The sequence below is a fragment of the Eurosta solidaginis genome, chromosome 4 (genome assembly GCF_040869045.1).
Source record: "Eurosta solidaginis isolate ZX-2024a chromosome 4, ASM4086904v1, whole genome shotgun sequence".
NCBI classification, from domain to species: Eukaryota; Metazoa; Arthropoda; class Insecta; order Diptera; family Tephritidae; genus Eurosta; species Eurosta solidaginis.
Window position 1 is genome coordinate 50,944,538 of NC_090322.1, and position 16,434 is coordinate 50,960,971.

Genomic DNA, 16,434 nt, shown 5'->3' on the forward strand with positions numbered 1-16,434 from the left:
ACCATGCAGTTGTAACTTTTGTTGTAGTTTTCCCTACTTTTGCTGTGATTCCAATTGTTGCTACTGTTTTGCCATCAACGACATTGCGTCCACCGACTTTCATTGCTCTTGCTTTCCTCTCTAACCCCTTCCCACATGTCTGCCTGTTTCCATTGTTACTACTCTGAATGCTGCTGTTTCTTGTTTTTTACTTTACTTTTTCGTTTTGCCCAGTTTTGCACACCCTCTTTTATGTTGGGGGTGGTTTTTGCTATATGGCTGCTGCGCCGAGTGCTTGTGTAGCTGCTGCGACTCAGCATTTCTGTGTGCAACAGACGCTTTGCCTATTGGCGGTGGCATCAACTTTTTTTTTGTGACGCGTTTTGTATGTTTTCCATAATTTTAAAATTTTTAGCCGTTCATTCATTGCATTTGATTTTAAACTGTCATCGTAAAAGGTGGTAAGCGGCGCTGGTCGAAGTCGAAGTGAATTAACATAAGATGTGAAATAACGGTTTATTGTATTGTACGGTAATTACTATGCAAAATTTATTTAATCTCACAAAAATGAAAAACTAAAACCAAAATAAATAAGTAAATTAAATGACGAAAACTATCGGGATAACCTAATTTGATGAAACAAGGTATTTGTGTGAAAGTCTGAAATAGTATTAAAAAATACATGTCAACAAAAATTAATTTAAAAAATTGGTGTAAAATTAAAAACTTTTTAAACCTACGCTGCTGCAAAGGATTGTTTGGTGTGCTCTGAAAAGTGGTAAAACATATTTTTTGACAGTTATTGAACTTCATAAAACACTTGAATGCCTATACGCCTATCACCTTGAAAGAAGTTTAATCTGAGTCGGCTGAGTGGGAAAAATGACATACCTCGGCTGCCGCCCCCATCATCGTCTTCATTAACACAAGGGCATATGATTTTGGGCGATATGTAACAAGTTGCGCTTGTCATTCTTAGTCCGTGATAACTGAAACTACTCGGGAGTACGATGGTAGTAAAGCCTTCTTCTACCTGTCATTTTCTGCAACGAGGCTCAATGCCTTGCCCATAGTAGTATAGCGGCATGAAATACTGGACGAACATATCACCTAATTCCATACCTGCGCTTCGAAGTGGCTCTTGATGCCACAATAGAGATGGATGGTTGGCGCAAGCACGTTCAAATGGAAGACGAGGCAATATATGGTACACCCATGGCTTCAAATTCATAGCAGGAGTAGGGTCTGCCGTATACTCTGCTCATCCGGATATAAAGATATCCTACAAGCTGCGAGATCATTTCCATCATCATTAATTGACGGTTAACCATCTAAGCGATTTTGGCCGTTTTATAACAAGTCACACCATCCATTCCAGAAGGGAGGTTTTCTTCCACCTTGCACTCACAACTCAATGGAGGTCTCCCCATCCTCTGCTTCTAAACTGTGGCGTCGACTGAAAAACTTTCTTGAGCGGAACGTCTTCCTTTATTCGCATAACATGACCCTGCCAGCGAAGCTGGCACTGCCCTATCTTATACAGCTTATAACAGCTAGCCATTATACCTCCTTCGATATTCGCTATCGGCATAACGGACAGGAACATAAATCTCCGGAGAATTTTTCTCTCGATTACTTTAACAGCCATCTCAATTTCTCTCGACACCGTCCACGATTCCGAGCCATACATCAGGCCAGGTACGATGCACCACATGTAGAGCGTGATTTTTGTTCGTCATGAGAAAACTTAACTTTTCAATTGCCTACGCAGTCAGTGTACTTTGGAACCTGCCATATCATATAAGTGTGTTTCAGGCGAAAGTAGTAGCCGTGATCAAAGCAATAGACAAACTGGAAGAAAATAGCTTAAACCAAAGTCGCGTAAATCTTTATACTGAGAGCCAAGTAGCAATTAAAGAAATAACATCGCATAGCTCAGCATTAAAATGTGTGTTAGAGTATAAACAGTGGAAAGAATAGGGATAGAACAAACCTATATCTATATTGGGTCCCAGGGCGCATAGGAATAGATTGGAATGAAAAAGCGAATGAGCTAGGGCGCATCCCACGAAGCTTGTACCGTAGACGTCCCAATAAGGTTGGATGTGATTTAGAGACGGCCAGAGCTGCACATGATTGACCAAGCAGGAAAGGCGTGCACCAACGCGCAGGGCTGTAAAGTGTCGAATATCATGTGCAGGTCTTACAAGCTTAGACTAACAAACTTATTCTTGTCATTAACAAAAGGAGGACTGTAGGCTCATGACGGGTATTCTGACTAGACATTACCTTCTGGCGTCACAGGCTTCCACATTAGGCTAGTTGGTGATAGCAGATGTAGGAAGTGCATGCGCTCGTCAGGCTAAAACTCCAGCTATTAAGAGTGATACAGCTATAGGATATAGAAGCAGCGATATGTCCTAGAAATCTTCTAGTACGGAGAGGACGGACCTGTTTTATAACACAGGCTCTAGTTTTTGTAAGGGGTTTTCAGTTTTAACATACTTCTGGTTGAACTATGGACTCATTCAGTCTATGTGAGATCCTCACGGACAGGCCAGTTCAACCTAACCTAACATGTCTTTTTCAGTTCAGTAAAGAATTCCGCTTCTGTGCTCGAGCTAGAGTAGGTAATGGAAAACAATTTTAAACACATATTTTTAAGCTGCAATGAATGTATTGATCTTCGTAATTTTCATCCCAAAAACCTTGTGAACTTTGACCGACAAAAATAAGACGTGCCAGTGCCTTTCTTTTCGTAATAACTGACACCAATTCGACGCAGTAAAAACTTCGTCTCTCCTTTGTAGGCACTGGGAGGTAAGAAGAAGAGTTACTGGGCGGAGCTTCTCATATATTCGCAAATGACTTAGATCCTTACTATGCGTATGGCTGAGAATGCTAATATAGTTCATCAGCTTTTTTTAAAAAACTGGAAGGTTTATGTTCATGTTGTAGCATTGCCGCATTTAACCTTAATCTGGCGGCACGTCCATTTCAGCATGTTGTTTCAAGAGAACGGAACCAAAGTCAATGAAGTGGTGATATATATCGTTATGAATGGGGCTGTCAGTCAATCCAATTGTCAACGTTATCTACGAATCGTGTTTATTTAGCAGGAGAGGCTCTGGTGACCCAATTTCCTCACAGAAGGAGGGGGTTGGTTTGTCCTAGTGCTCTTATCAAACCGTTCACACGATGATCTGGCTGCTCTGCTCGGCATGTACCGGACCAATAACCGGGAAAGGACCATCAACACCTATAAAACGCATTAAAACCGGCCGCTCCTTATCGCTACAAAAATAAGAAGAAAAGGTTTCGTTGGGTCTCGGCGTCCTTCGCATGCAGGAGCCTATTTATGCGCTAGGCATGCAATACTCCGTCAAACTATTATCTGATATAGAAAGTGACGCTAATTACACTCCCACCGCTCTGTTACATACTTAATCTTTTTTTGCGACATTATGGTATGAGTTGGTTTTGGGGCCTTGGCTAGCAGGCATACATATTTGGGCGGCTGCAGCTATGCCTCCCATCGATAGTGACGTTACCGATTTGGTTCCAAGTTTTTTGGTCGAGAGGTAGCCAATTGCGAACGCAACTGTCCAAAGACATATTTTAAGCCACACTTTCAAAACATGCATTACATGCTAAGTATGCTTTGTTCTTAATTTTTCAGTCAAATATCTCTAGTGTGGATCTTGGCAAGATGCTTGCTCTCATCAATGAAGGGCAGTTAGGTTAGGTTAGGTGGTTGCCCTCCAACTAAAGGGTGGCTCAGTTGAACTTTTGTTTGGTCTTTTTTAGGATACATTCTAAAGGCGAAACTGGCTTCCTGACCGATATATGTATATATGCCTCGTCCTCGCAAAGGCTTAACAACTGAGCATTTATTGACTGGATGATTCCACCTTTGTTGTTGCTGTTGTGGCAGTGCTTCGCCCCATTCAATTGGCGTGACCACTCACAAATTGTCATAAATAGCCTCTAATGGGAGTCTAAAGAAATTTGAAGTTTCAACAGGGTTGGACGAAAGCGACATGGGTATTAGAGGAGTTGGTTCCACATTGCAATTGAAAAGGTTGTCAGCTACGAGTTTCGGGTATTTGTCAATGAGAACGGGCTCCGCCGGACATGGTTACGGATATCACTCCTTATGTTCCTGGGAGGCGGGACTTCTCTATTATTATATTTATATCTATTAAAACTAGTATTCAAGAGAAACTGTTTGTTCAGCATTTCGTTTCACACCTTTATGAAAAGTATTCTCACCTTTCTGTGTAAGATGTTCTGGTGACATGAGAAAACACCCCGTGGCAGTTCTAAGTGCGGTGTTCAGATATGTATGCAGTTTTTTCTAGTGTATATCTTAAAGCGACTGGCCGATTGTTTAATAGGTAGCTTTGAGTGTTTCTTTGTCTTTGCACCAAGTGCTGCCAGCGCGGGAATTGTGTATTTTCTTACGACTCTGAGCTTTAGGAACAATTATGTTTGCCGAATGAAGATCCTCATCGAACGTCACACCCAAAATTTCGGCAGCGTAATGCCATCGACGTGGATATCTAATATGGTCGACATTTACGACATCCACGTCTATAGATTACATTCGGTTTCTGCACAGAGATTTTTGGAAGAGTTTTCGACTCTTCTTCGTAGCGAGAATTCAGCCAATTTTATTATTTTCGGTGACTTTAATTTGGATATCCTCAGACTGAGTGATACAGCTGATAACTACCTAACGCTTATGGCTAATCATGTTTAACATCATTCTTAAATGTATCTACTCGTAATGTTTCTGGAAGCTGCATCGACCATGTTTTTGGTAGTACTTTTAATAATATTTCCGGCATAAATCTTGATTTCAAAATTACAGATCATACTATGACTGGTATAGTAATAAACATTACATGCAAAAAAAGCGTTAATAGAAGTAATGCGAGTTCAAAATTCACCAAGATTAATTTCGGTTTGCTTAATCAAAGCCTAGGGTTTGAGTCCTGTGGCAAAGTTTTGCTGAGAAAGACGTATCCAATGCATACCACATTTTTTTAAATACTTTTATAAGCCACATTCAGGCTGAAAGCTTTTCCGTCACTTCACCTAGTTCTGATATAAAGTTAAAGCCTTGGATCAGCAAACAGTTGGTAAAAAAGATTCGCCTTAAAAACAAGCTTGGAAGAAGGAGCACTAAAAATCCTTCGAATACAAGACTTCGTAGTCGACATAGAGGTCTATGTAGAAGGTTAAGAAAAGAAGTACGATTGGAACGCGACAGTTTCAATCGAAACGAATTCAGGTCGTCGTATGGAAACTCAAAAAAGGAATGGAATGTTATAAACAGCCTTTTAAATCGGAGTCCTAAAGCAATTGACTCATCGATTGTTTCATGCAATAGTGGCCAAAATATTTCTGATCCCACAACTGTAGCAAACCTTTTTAATAGTTACTTTTCAACAATGGGGCAAACTTATACAACTGCTTATACATACGAACTTTCAATGAATAACTCAGTTATTTCAAATTTAGTAGTTTTTTCTTGAACCTTTTACTGGCACTGAATTAATGAAGGTAGTAAAATCTTTGGACAACTCCAGATATTGTGGCTCTGATGGTGTTTCAAATCAGGTTTTGAAAAAAGTCCCTTTAAATTTGGTTGGCATTTTAATTTATTTGTTTAACAAAAGCATGTACTCTGGAACTTTTCCTACTGATTTAAAATGTACTGTTGTCATTCCTTTATTTAAACAAGTAAGGAAGGTTAAGTTCGGGTGTAACCGAACATTACATACTCAGTTGAGAGCTATGGTGACAGCATAAGGGAAAATAACCATGTAGGAAAATGAACCGAGGGAAACCCTGGAATGTGCTTGTATGACATGTGAGGGAGTGGGCCATAGTTCTATAGGTGGACGCCATTTAGGGATATAGCTATAAAGGTCGATCAGGGTTGACTCTAGAATGCGTTTGTACGATATGGGTATCAAATTAAAGATATTAATGAGGGTTTTAAAAGGGAGTGGTGGTTGTTGTATAGGTGGTCGCCTTTTCGAGATATCGCCATAAAGGTGGACCAGGGGTGACTTTAGAATGCGTTTGTACGATATGGGTATCAAATGAAAGGTGTTAATGAGTATTTTAAAAGGGAGTAATCCTTAGTTCCATAGGTGGACGCCGTTTCGAGATATCGCCACAAGGGTGGACCAGGGGCGACCCTAGAATTTGTTTGTACAATATGGGCATCAAACGAATGGTGTTAATGAGTATTTTAAAAGGGAGTGGGCCTTAGTTCTATAGGTGGATGCCGTTTCGAAATATCGCCATAAAGGTGGACCAGGGGTGACTCTAGAATGTGTTTGTACGATATGGGTATCAAATTAAAGGTATTAATGAGGGTTTTAAAAGGGAGTGGTGGTTGTTGTATAGGTGGTCGCCTTTTCGAGATATCGCCATAAAGGTGGACTAGGGGTGACTCTAGAATGCGTTTGTACGATATGGGTATCAAATGAAAGGTGTTAATGAGTATTTTAAAAGGGAGTAATCCTTAGTTCCATAGGTGGACGCCGTTTCGAGATATCGCCATAAAGGTGGACCAGGGGTGACCCTAGAATTTGGTTGTACAATATGGGTATCAAAAGAAAGGTGTTAATGAGTATTTTAAAAAGGAGTGGGCCTTAGTTCTATAAGTGGACGCCGTTTCGAGATATCGCCATAAAGGTGGACCAGGGGTGACCCTAGAATTTGTTTGCACAATATGGGCATCAAACGAAAGGTGTTAATGAGTATTTTAAAAGGCAGTAATCCTTAGTTCCATAGGTGGACGCCGTTTCGAGATATCGCCATAAAGGTGGGCCAGGGGTAACTCTAGAATTCGTTTGTGCAATATTGGTATTAAACGAAAGGAGTTAATGAGTATTTTAAAAGGGAGTGGGCCTTAGTTCTATAGGTGGACGCCGTTTCGAAATATCGCCATAAAGGTGGACCAGGGTTGACCCTAGAATGTGTTTGTACGATATGGGTATCAAATGAAAGGTGTTAATGAGTATTTTAAAAGGCAGTAATCCTTAGTTCCATAGGTGGACGCCGTTTCGAGATATCGCCATAAAGGTGGGCCAGGGGTAACTCTAGAATTCGTTTGTGCAATATGGGTATTAAACGAAAGGAGTTAATGAGTATTTTAAAAGGGAGTGGGCCTTAGTTCTATAGGTGGACGCCTTTTCGAGGTATCGCAATAAAGGTGGACCAGGGGTGACTCTAGACTTTGTTTGCACGATATGGGTATCAAATGAAAGGTGTTAATGCGTATTTTTAAAAGGGAGTGGGCCTTAGTTCTATAGGTGGACGCCTTTTCGAGATATCGCCATAAAGGTGGACCAGGGGTGACTCTAGAATGAGTTTGTACGATATGGGTATCAAATTAAAGGTATTAATGGGAGTTTTAAAAGGGAGTGGTGGTAGTTGTATATGTGAAGGCGTTTTCCAGATATCGACCAAAATGTGGACCAGGGTGACCCAGAACATCATCTGCTGGATACCGTTAATTTATTTATATATGTAATACCTGCCAAGATTTTAAGTGTTTTTTATTTCGCCCTGCAGAACTTTTTCATTTTCTTCTACTTAATATGGTAGGTGTCACAACCATTTTATAAAGTTTTTTCTAAAGTTTATTTCTCTTCAATAAAACAATCCAATTACCTTACCATGTTTCATCCCTTTTTTCGTATTTGGTATAGAATTATGGCATTTTTTTAATTTTTCGTAATTTTCGATATCGAAAAAGTGGGCGTGGGCATAGTCGGATTTCGTTCATTTTTCATACCAAGATAAAGTGAGTTCAAGTAATGACGTGAACTAAGTTCATTAAAGATATGTCGATTTTTGCTCAAGTTATCGTGTTAAAGGCCATGCGGAAGGACAGACGGACGACTGTGTATAAAAACTGGGCGTGGCATCAACCGATTTCGCCCATTTTCACAGAAAATAGTTAACGTCATAAAATCTATGCCCCTACCAAATTTCAAACGGATTGGTTAATTTTTGTTCGACTTATGGCGTTAAAAGTATCCTAGACAAATTAAATGAAAAAGGGCGGAGCCACGCCCATTTTGAAATTTTCTTTTATTTTTGTATTTTGTTGCACCATATCATTACTGGAGTTGAATGTTGACATAATTTACTTATATACTGCAAAGATATTAAATTTTTTGTTAAAATTTTACTTTAAAAAATTTTTTTTTTAAAGTGGGCGTGGTCCTTCTCCGATTTTGCTAATTTTTATTAACCGTACATATAGTAATAGGAGTAACGTTCCTGCCAAATTTCATAATGATATCTTCAACGACTGCCAAATTACAGCTTGCAAAAGTTTTAAATTACCTTCTTTTAAAAGTGGGCGGTGCCACGCCCATTGTCCAAAATTTTACTAATTTTCTATTCTGCGTCATAAGTTCAACTCATCTACCAAGTTTCGTCGCTGTATCGGAATTTTGTATTGAATTATCGCACTTTTTCGGTTTTTCGAAATTTTCGATATCGAAAAAGTGGGCGTGGTTATAGTCCGATATCGTTCATTTTAAATAGCGATCTGAGATGAGTGCTCAGGAACCTACATACCAAATTTCATCAAGATACCTCAAAATTTACTCAAGTTATCGTGTTAACGGACGGACGGACGGACGGACATGGCTTAGGTTAGGTTAGGTTGGGTGGTAGCTTCCCTGATGAGAGGAAGCTCACTTGGACAACATGACGGTCCGTTGTGATACCACATATAATAAACTAAACTAACGGTGACGTAGATATAACTACTTAGAGAATCGTTGGGTAGCAACGATAAAGTTCCGAATGATCCCGATCTCAACCTTGGATAGCTCCTCGGGAGATCCAAGTGAGTCGCGACCAAAATACTTTCGCCTAGTTCTGGCAAAAGCTGGGCAGTCAAGCATAAAGTGATTTGGTGATTCCACCTCATCATCCTCCATACAGCTGCAGCAGGATGGAGTTTCCAATATATTGAGACGTACCGCATGGATACCCATGGGACAGTGCCCTGTCAAAACCCCAATGACCATTGATAGGTGAGCCTTAGTGAACCCAATTATTTCAGCAGACCTCCTGCCATCCACTTTCGGCCAGAAAGATCTTGATATCCTACAAGACGTAGTGTCCGCCCAACGTTTGCTGAGCTGACTCGAGGCCCAGCTATGGAAGAGCAATCCACAGGTGGCTAGCGGAATCCCGAAATCCCTACAGCCATCTTCATCCGGTTCAGTTGTACCGATTCGGGCTAAGAGATCCGCTTGACAGTTACCCGGAATATCACTATGGCCCGGGACCCAGATAATCTTAATTGTAAAATAATTCGATGCAATCGCAAGTGTGGTCAGGCACTCCCAGACCACCCTCGATCGCACTGTAGTTGAGCTCAAGGCCTTTATAGCCGCTTGGCTATCAGAGTAGATGTTAAATTCCCTAACCGTAGTAGCGCTGGATAGAATTTCATCCACCGCATCCTTAATCGCAGCAACTTCCGCTTGGAATACACTGCAGTGATCAGCCAACTTAAACTTGCGGCTTACATTTAGCTCTTGACAAAAGACCCCCCCCCCCCCCCCCGCCAACCTTTCCGTCCAACTTCGACCCATCCGTGAACAAGTTAACCGGTCCCATGCCCCAGATAATTCCTCTTCTCCACTCCTCCCTCGGGGGAATGACTGGGGTGAAGGTTGTATAGGGAGCGGCCACCGGCATGCAATAGTCCGTCCTGTCCGGGATAAAGTCGAAACTAGTAAGAAGGCTAGAGTGTCCGAAATCAGAAAGCATATAACCCATATCACGAAGCCTGACCAACGACCGGGCCGCGGCTGCCTTTCCCGCAATATCTACTGGATGTATATTCAGCATGACATTCAGTGCCAAGGTAGGTGTTGTTCTCATAGCGCCACTGATGCCGATAAGCGCCGTCCGTTGCACTGACACTAGCATTTTGGAGGTGCTCGCCGTGTCCAGTGCTTTCCACCAGCCCAGCACCCCATATAGCAGAATCGGTTTGACCACCACCTCATAAAGCCAGTGTACTACTCCTGGCGAGAGCCCCCATCTCTTTCCGATAGCCCCCCCTGCAGCAGTACAAGGCAACCGCGGCCTTCCTGGCCCTATCTTCCACATTGGGCCTCCAGGACAGCTTCTTGTCCAGAACAATTCCTAAATATTTAACCCTGTCAGTAAGTACCAACGGTACCCCTCCAATCGAAGGAGTTCTGAAGTCGGGTATCTTATATCTCCTTGTAAAAAGAACCAATTCTGTTTTTCCCGGGTTGACCGCCACTCCACATGATTCAGCCCACCTAGCCACAGTATCCAGGTATCCCTGCAGAACATCGCGCAGGGTGCCCAGAAATTTGCCCCTGACTAGGATAGCGAGGTCATCTGCATAGGCAACCACCCGACAGCCATTGGCTTCCAGCTCCACAAGAAGCTCGTTGACTACCACAACCCAGAGCAGAGGAGATAGGACACCTCCCTGTGGCGTGCCCCTGCACACCTTCCTCCTTATTATGGCTCCTCCCCACTCCGCTGCGACAATTCTGCCGCATAGAAGTTTGCTAATAAATTCAACCAGAGCCGCTTCGACTCCTAAACCCACCAGAGCTCTTTCGATTGCCCCCGGTAGAACATTGTTAAAAGCCCCCTCGATGTCTAGAAAGGCACCCAGAGCATACTCTTTATGTTCTAGAGACCCCTCTATTTGCTTTACAATCGAATGGAGAGCCGTTTCCGTCGATCTGCCTTTGCAGTACGCATGCTGTGAAGCCGACAGCAACCCCCCAGGTATCCTTTCTCGTAGGTACAGGTCAATCAGCCGCTCAAGCGTCTTAAGAAGAAACGACGAGAGACTGATTAGCCTGAAATCCTTAGGTGACACATGAGAGCCCCTGCCGGCCTTCGGAATGAAGATGACCCTAACCGTGTGCCACGACTTAGGGATATAGTTAAGCCTGAGGCAGTTAGTGTAGATGATGGCCAACCAGCGGCAGGAAATCCCTAAAGACCTTTGAAGTTGCGCAGGAATGATGCCATCCGGACCGGGTGACTTATAGGGCTTGAACGAATTTATAGCCCAGGATATTTGACTTTCCCGTAGTGGGATGGCAGGCATTTCTGCATGGCCAGCAACCGCCGACCACGCAAGCGAAGATCCCTGCGCAACTGGGACATCGGGAAAATGATTGTCCAGTAAAAGTCTCAGGGACTCCTCGCTACTCATCGACCAGTCCCCACCATCATCTCTCAGATACCCCCGAGGGGCGGGATTCCTAGAGAGTATTTTTCTAAGCCTCGTGGATTCATTGCAGCCCTCTACGTTTTCGCAGAAGCTTCGCCATGAATCTCGCTTGGCTAACCTTATTTCATATTTATAAATCCCCAGACTCACCTTATAGAGCTCCCAGTCCGAGGGTAGTTTACTCCTCCTGGCTCTATTAAAGAGCCGCCTACTGGACGCTCTTAGGTCGTCAAGGGAATCAGACCACCAGGGCGGCTTGCCCTTCCCCCTGTAAGTTTTCAGTGGGCAGGACTGTTGAAAGGCGCTATTGCTTGCCAAGGTGAAGTTTTCCACCAGACCGTCTATTTCAGATTCGGACAGGTCCGAACCAACGATAGGCGCCTCAGGCAATAGCTCTCCCAACTTCCTACAATACAAGTCCCAGTTGGTACTTTTAGGGTTCCTAAAAGATATTTTACCGGGACGTTCTTCATTCACCGAGAACTGAATATATCGGTGATCAGAGAAAGAGTGCTCGTTGAGAACCCTCCATCCAGATATCCGATCTTCCAGTTCTCTGCTAACCAGGGTGAGGTCCAGGACCTCCTCCCTTACCGCAGTAATAAAAGTCGGGTCATTCCCCCTATTACATATACAAAGTCCCTCATCTAAAATAAAAGTAAATAAAGACTCACCTCTGGTGTTCGTATCCGAGCTCCCCCATATGCTATGGCGTGCATTAGCATCGGCACCTATGATTACGCCAACACCTCTCCGCCTTGCTTCAGCGGTGATTTCGCCCAGTATCACAGGCGGTGGTCCCGTTACGTCCCCATGGGGCATATACGCTGAGACCACCCACAATTCGCTACTGCCTCGCTCGAGGCAGACCGTGGTTACGTCAGCATTGCTGAAATTAGAGAGAATAAAAGCTTTAAATTCCTTTTTAATAAGCACACAGGATCTAGGCCTACCTGCCTCCCCATGCACCAAGGTGTTGAATTTTCCCGTCCTTAATCCAGAAATTTTTCCGCCGTTACTACTCAGCCACGGCTCCTGGACAAGGACAATATCCACTCCGCCTTTCTCAAGATAGAGCAACAAGTTTGCGGAAGCCGCCTTAGAATGCTGAAGATTGATTTGACGGATTTCCATCAACACCACTCTTCTTCTTCTGCAGCCCATCCTTGGCGGCTTCGCCCTCGGAGACTAGGAGATCCTCCTCCTCCCCCAACAGACGACTTACACTGATGACGGATCCCGCCATCGATGATTCGCCCTCGGAGGCCAGGAGCTCCTCCTCGGCCCTATCAGCCAGACGACTAGCACTGATGACAGATCCCGCTATTGACGGGACGTCAACAGTGCTTTCGCTGTCCAAATTAGCGGAGTCAGCATCCACAACCATGGGTACTGGCTCCCCTGCGGACGCCTCCACCTCCCGAACAGTCTCTGTGGGAGAGGAACCATCCTCCCTGGAATCGGCGTGGTAGATTTTGAGAACCACACGCTCGAGGCCATAGGAGATAACCCCCCTCGTGTCAGAGAGAGGACCGGTGGACTCTGCGTTTAGCAGCATCAGCACTTGCCGACGTGGCCCAACAGCCTCCTCTACTCTGAGGACCCTCCAGTTATGCGTCGGAAGGTTCGGGTTGCAGTAACGCATTAATTCGAGTATTTTCTCCGGCTGAGATGGCCCGGCAGGCAACCACACCCGAGCCCTCGGTCGAAGGGGGAGATCCCTCCGTTCCACGGCCTCGAGTATGGCCCCCCTCCAGACCTCCCCTACCAAAGAAATTATTTTCTTAAAGATACAGGCCGACCGCTCGTCAGCACAAGTAATCAGTCTAAAACCATGATACCACCCCGAGTATTCGAAACATGGCCGCGTACCTGGGCTCTCCATAACAGCGGTCATATAGGCCGCTGATATGGCGCTGGCGACCCACGGCCACTCCTCTCGGGAGATGGCACCATCCTCCCTACTCCTATCCAGGACCCCGAGGGTGATGGAGCCTGCACGTTTAGCGATTTCGCTAAACGAAATTGCGTCCCCACCTCCTCGGGCCCTTTTTGTCGGTGAGGCATTCCGCTCATCCGACCTTTGCCGCTTCATAGCCCCCAAACCCTGCTGCTCACCCGCATCGTTCGACACCGGTGTGTGGTCGTCGCAAGCTACGACGCTCCTGGCCCACTCCAGCGTCCGGGAATGCTTCTCAGACATCTGAGCTGCATCCCTTCCGCCGTAGCGCTCCAAGATCTTCTCAGCTAGGCGCCGATCACCCAGAGCTTTCCTACGCGGCGTCGATCGCCTACCTTTCCCGGCAGGCTTCGACCCCAGGGCTCCCGTTGGGAAAGCTCCTCGCGACAGGGCTTCCTTACTAGTACTGGGCTGGTCCGTCGCATTCGCCGGACCTCTGCCTTTCCCTGTCACAGCCCCATATGGGCCTACATTGGGTGTCGGTTTCGACACCCCTCCACTACCCGAACTACCCGTACCTACGGGGTTTGAAACCAAACCCCTGCGCTGATCCGTCTGATCAGCCCTTTTGACCCGCCGGGAGCTTTCCCGGCTGGCGGCGACCTGCTTCGGAGCACTCTCCGCACCTGTCGCGTCCCTCGCCCCATGACGACTTTCGCCGTCACTCCTACCCTCCTTTTTATTCGTCTTCGTGTCCATTCTAAGAAGTCCCCCCTCAAGGCCGCTATCCGGAGCCGATTGTGTAGTCGCCCTTCAACGGTCCCGTGGTTATCTATGCTGCGCAGGGAGGCCACGCGAGGGTTGACGCATTACCTTATGAGTAATGCGTTCAGAGCCAGACCGGACGCAAAGCGGGAAAATCTTCAACCGCACCTACACCACCAACTTAACGGCGACGGAGCCGGAACGTACCTTGAGGCCCGCCACGGTTTTAACGGGACGTCGGCAGGTGCAACATTAGCCTACCAGCCATTTCGATAGGGTTTCACCCCGACCTACTAAGGTGGCAGAATACTGCACCTACCAGCCCAAAGCCATCAATTCCTATCCATAGTCAAAATCAAGTCCCTAAAAATCCGGTTCGTCACCGTTGAGTACCTATCTTGACCCTTAACAGGGTCCTCCCTCCCCTGAGCTCGGCACAATGACTCAGGGGTGCGGATTTTATCGAGTTGTCCTCTCTAGATCCGCCATTATCAGTAGAAGCAGGGGCACCTCGTGCAGGACGTGACAACCAATCACGTGTGACAATTCGTCACTATGGCCGGTCTAAGACTGATACCAGTCCCTGATCGAGAGCCTGGAACCACGTATGATATCCAAGCCAAGTATCTTAACCCCCATGCGATAGCTTAAAAGGGGAACAAAAAAGATATAAACAATTACCGACCAATCTCTTTACTTTCTTCTATTTCTAAAACTTTCCAAAAGCTTGTTAAATGTAGAATTCTTTCTTTTCTTAACAACAAACATTTTTTCAGCCCGATGCAATACGGATTTAGATCTGGACTCTCAACAGAAGATGCCCTGCTGAGCTTTTGTTCCGTTATTTATGGCGAGACAAAAAGCAGAACTGTGCTAGTCTGTTTGTTGATATCACGAAAGCATTTGATATGGCTGATCACCAAATACTGTTAGATAAATTGTATTGCGTAAGCTTTCGTGGCTTTATGTACAATTGGCTGAAATCATATTTATCAGGAAGAGTGCAGAAAGTAAAGGTTGGCAATTGTTTAAGCAATTCTGTGGCAACTACCTTAGGAGTACCCCAAGGGTCTGTTCTAGGTCCAATACTGTTCCTTGTTTATTTGAATTCTTTATTTTCTTTGCCGTTCTATGGAAAGGTTACCGATTTTGCGGCCGACCTTGCTATAGCCTATAGTTCATCGAACTATCTGGATTTGGTAGCAGGCGTCAACTTCGATGTTCATTTGTTGAGAGTGTGGTTTGCTAGACATAAACTGATCGTCAGCAATAAAACTCAACTGATGTATTTCAATTTACATCCAAGAACCTCACCTTATATTGCCATTATATTCCACGCCAGTGACTGCAGACGTTTCGCTCTTATGTCGTGCTCTGGCATATCGTTTAATCATGAAACAAATTGCAGCGATAAGTGTTTCCCAATTGAAAGAGTTGATACCTTCCAATATCTGGGTGTTTCTGTGGACCAATCCTTAAGTGGGTCAACACATATTTCTCGCCTGAAGCCATACATGTGATCTACTGTGCGCTATTTTTATAAAATAAAATTAAAATAAATGTAAGGCGCGATAACCTCCGAAGAGATCTAAGGCCGAGCTTCTCTTCCAATTTGCGTCGTGCTCCTCTTGATTTTCCCTACAAATTGACCGGACGGGACCTACATGTTTTGTGCCGACTCCGAACGGCATCTGCAAGGCAGATGAGTTTTAACTGAGAGCTTTTCATGGCAGAAATACACCCGGAGCGCTTGCCAAACACTGCCGAGGGGCGACCCCGCTTAGAAAAATTTTCTTCTAATTGAAAAACCTTATTTCTAAAATTTTGATGTTGCTTTGCCCAGGGTACGAACCCAGGGAATACGGTGTGATAGGCGGAGCACGCTACCATCACACCACTGTGGCGCTATTTTTATAGTCTAAGGAATATATGTTCAAACGCAACGCTTAAGACGCTTTATTACGCTTTGGTTCACTCTAAAGCCCCCGTTACTGATACTTAGCATAGACTTGACTTGACTTGGCGTAAACTTGGCAACTTAGCCACGATTATACTCCACTTGGCGCATAAAATCTGGCATCATAATCAGCGTTGAAATTTATTTTTAAATAAATGTCAATTTGTATGACAAAATGTCAAAATGAAATGGAAACAAACAAATGGCATCTCAAAATGTAAACGTCACTTAGAACTTACATAGAAAACCAAAATTCAACAGACTTCTAAGTCAAGTTAAGTTTCGAGTAATCAGTAACATGCAATGTTCATTTAACAGAACTGTAAGTGACAGTTCGCAAGCCAAGTCAAGTCTATGCTAAGTATCAGTAATGGAGCCTTAAGCTTCAATATGGCATATGCTGCTGGGGTGGTGCGTCTTACAGTAAAATCCAGCAACTTCTTACTATTCAAAAATGTGTCATAAGGAAAGTATGTAATGTGAACCATTTCCACCACAGGATGGAGTTGTTTAGAGAGCTGAAAATTCTTCCAGTACAAAACTTTAAAA

General features: G+C 44.4%; 1 protein-coding gene across 3 annotated transcripts in view; it reads left to right on the plus strand.

Moving 5' to 3' along the window:
- Positions 1–416: 416 nt before the first annotated feature.
- Positions 417–16,434, plus strand: part of LOC137247889 (basic-leucine zipper transcription factor A) — a 37,543-nt gene continuing 21,525 nt past the window's right edge. Inside the window, exon 1 of one of the 3 annotated variants that reach the window (XM_067778822.1) lies at positions 417–510. The gene's annotated coding sequence lies outside the window, so the exon portion shown is untranslated. Of the gene's footprint in view, positions 758–16,434 lie in introns of all 3 variants that reach the window. The other 2 variants (XM_067778821.1, XM_067778820.1) reach the window with 2 other exon arrangements.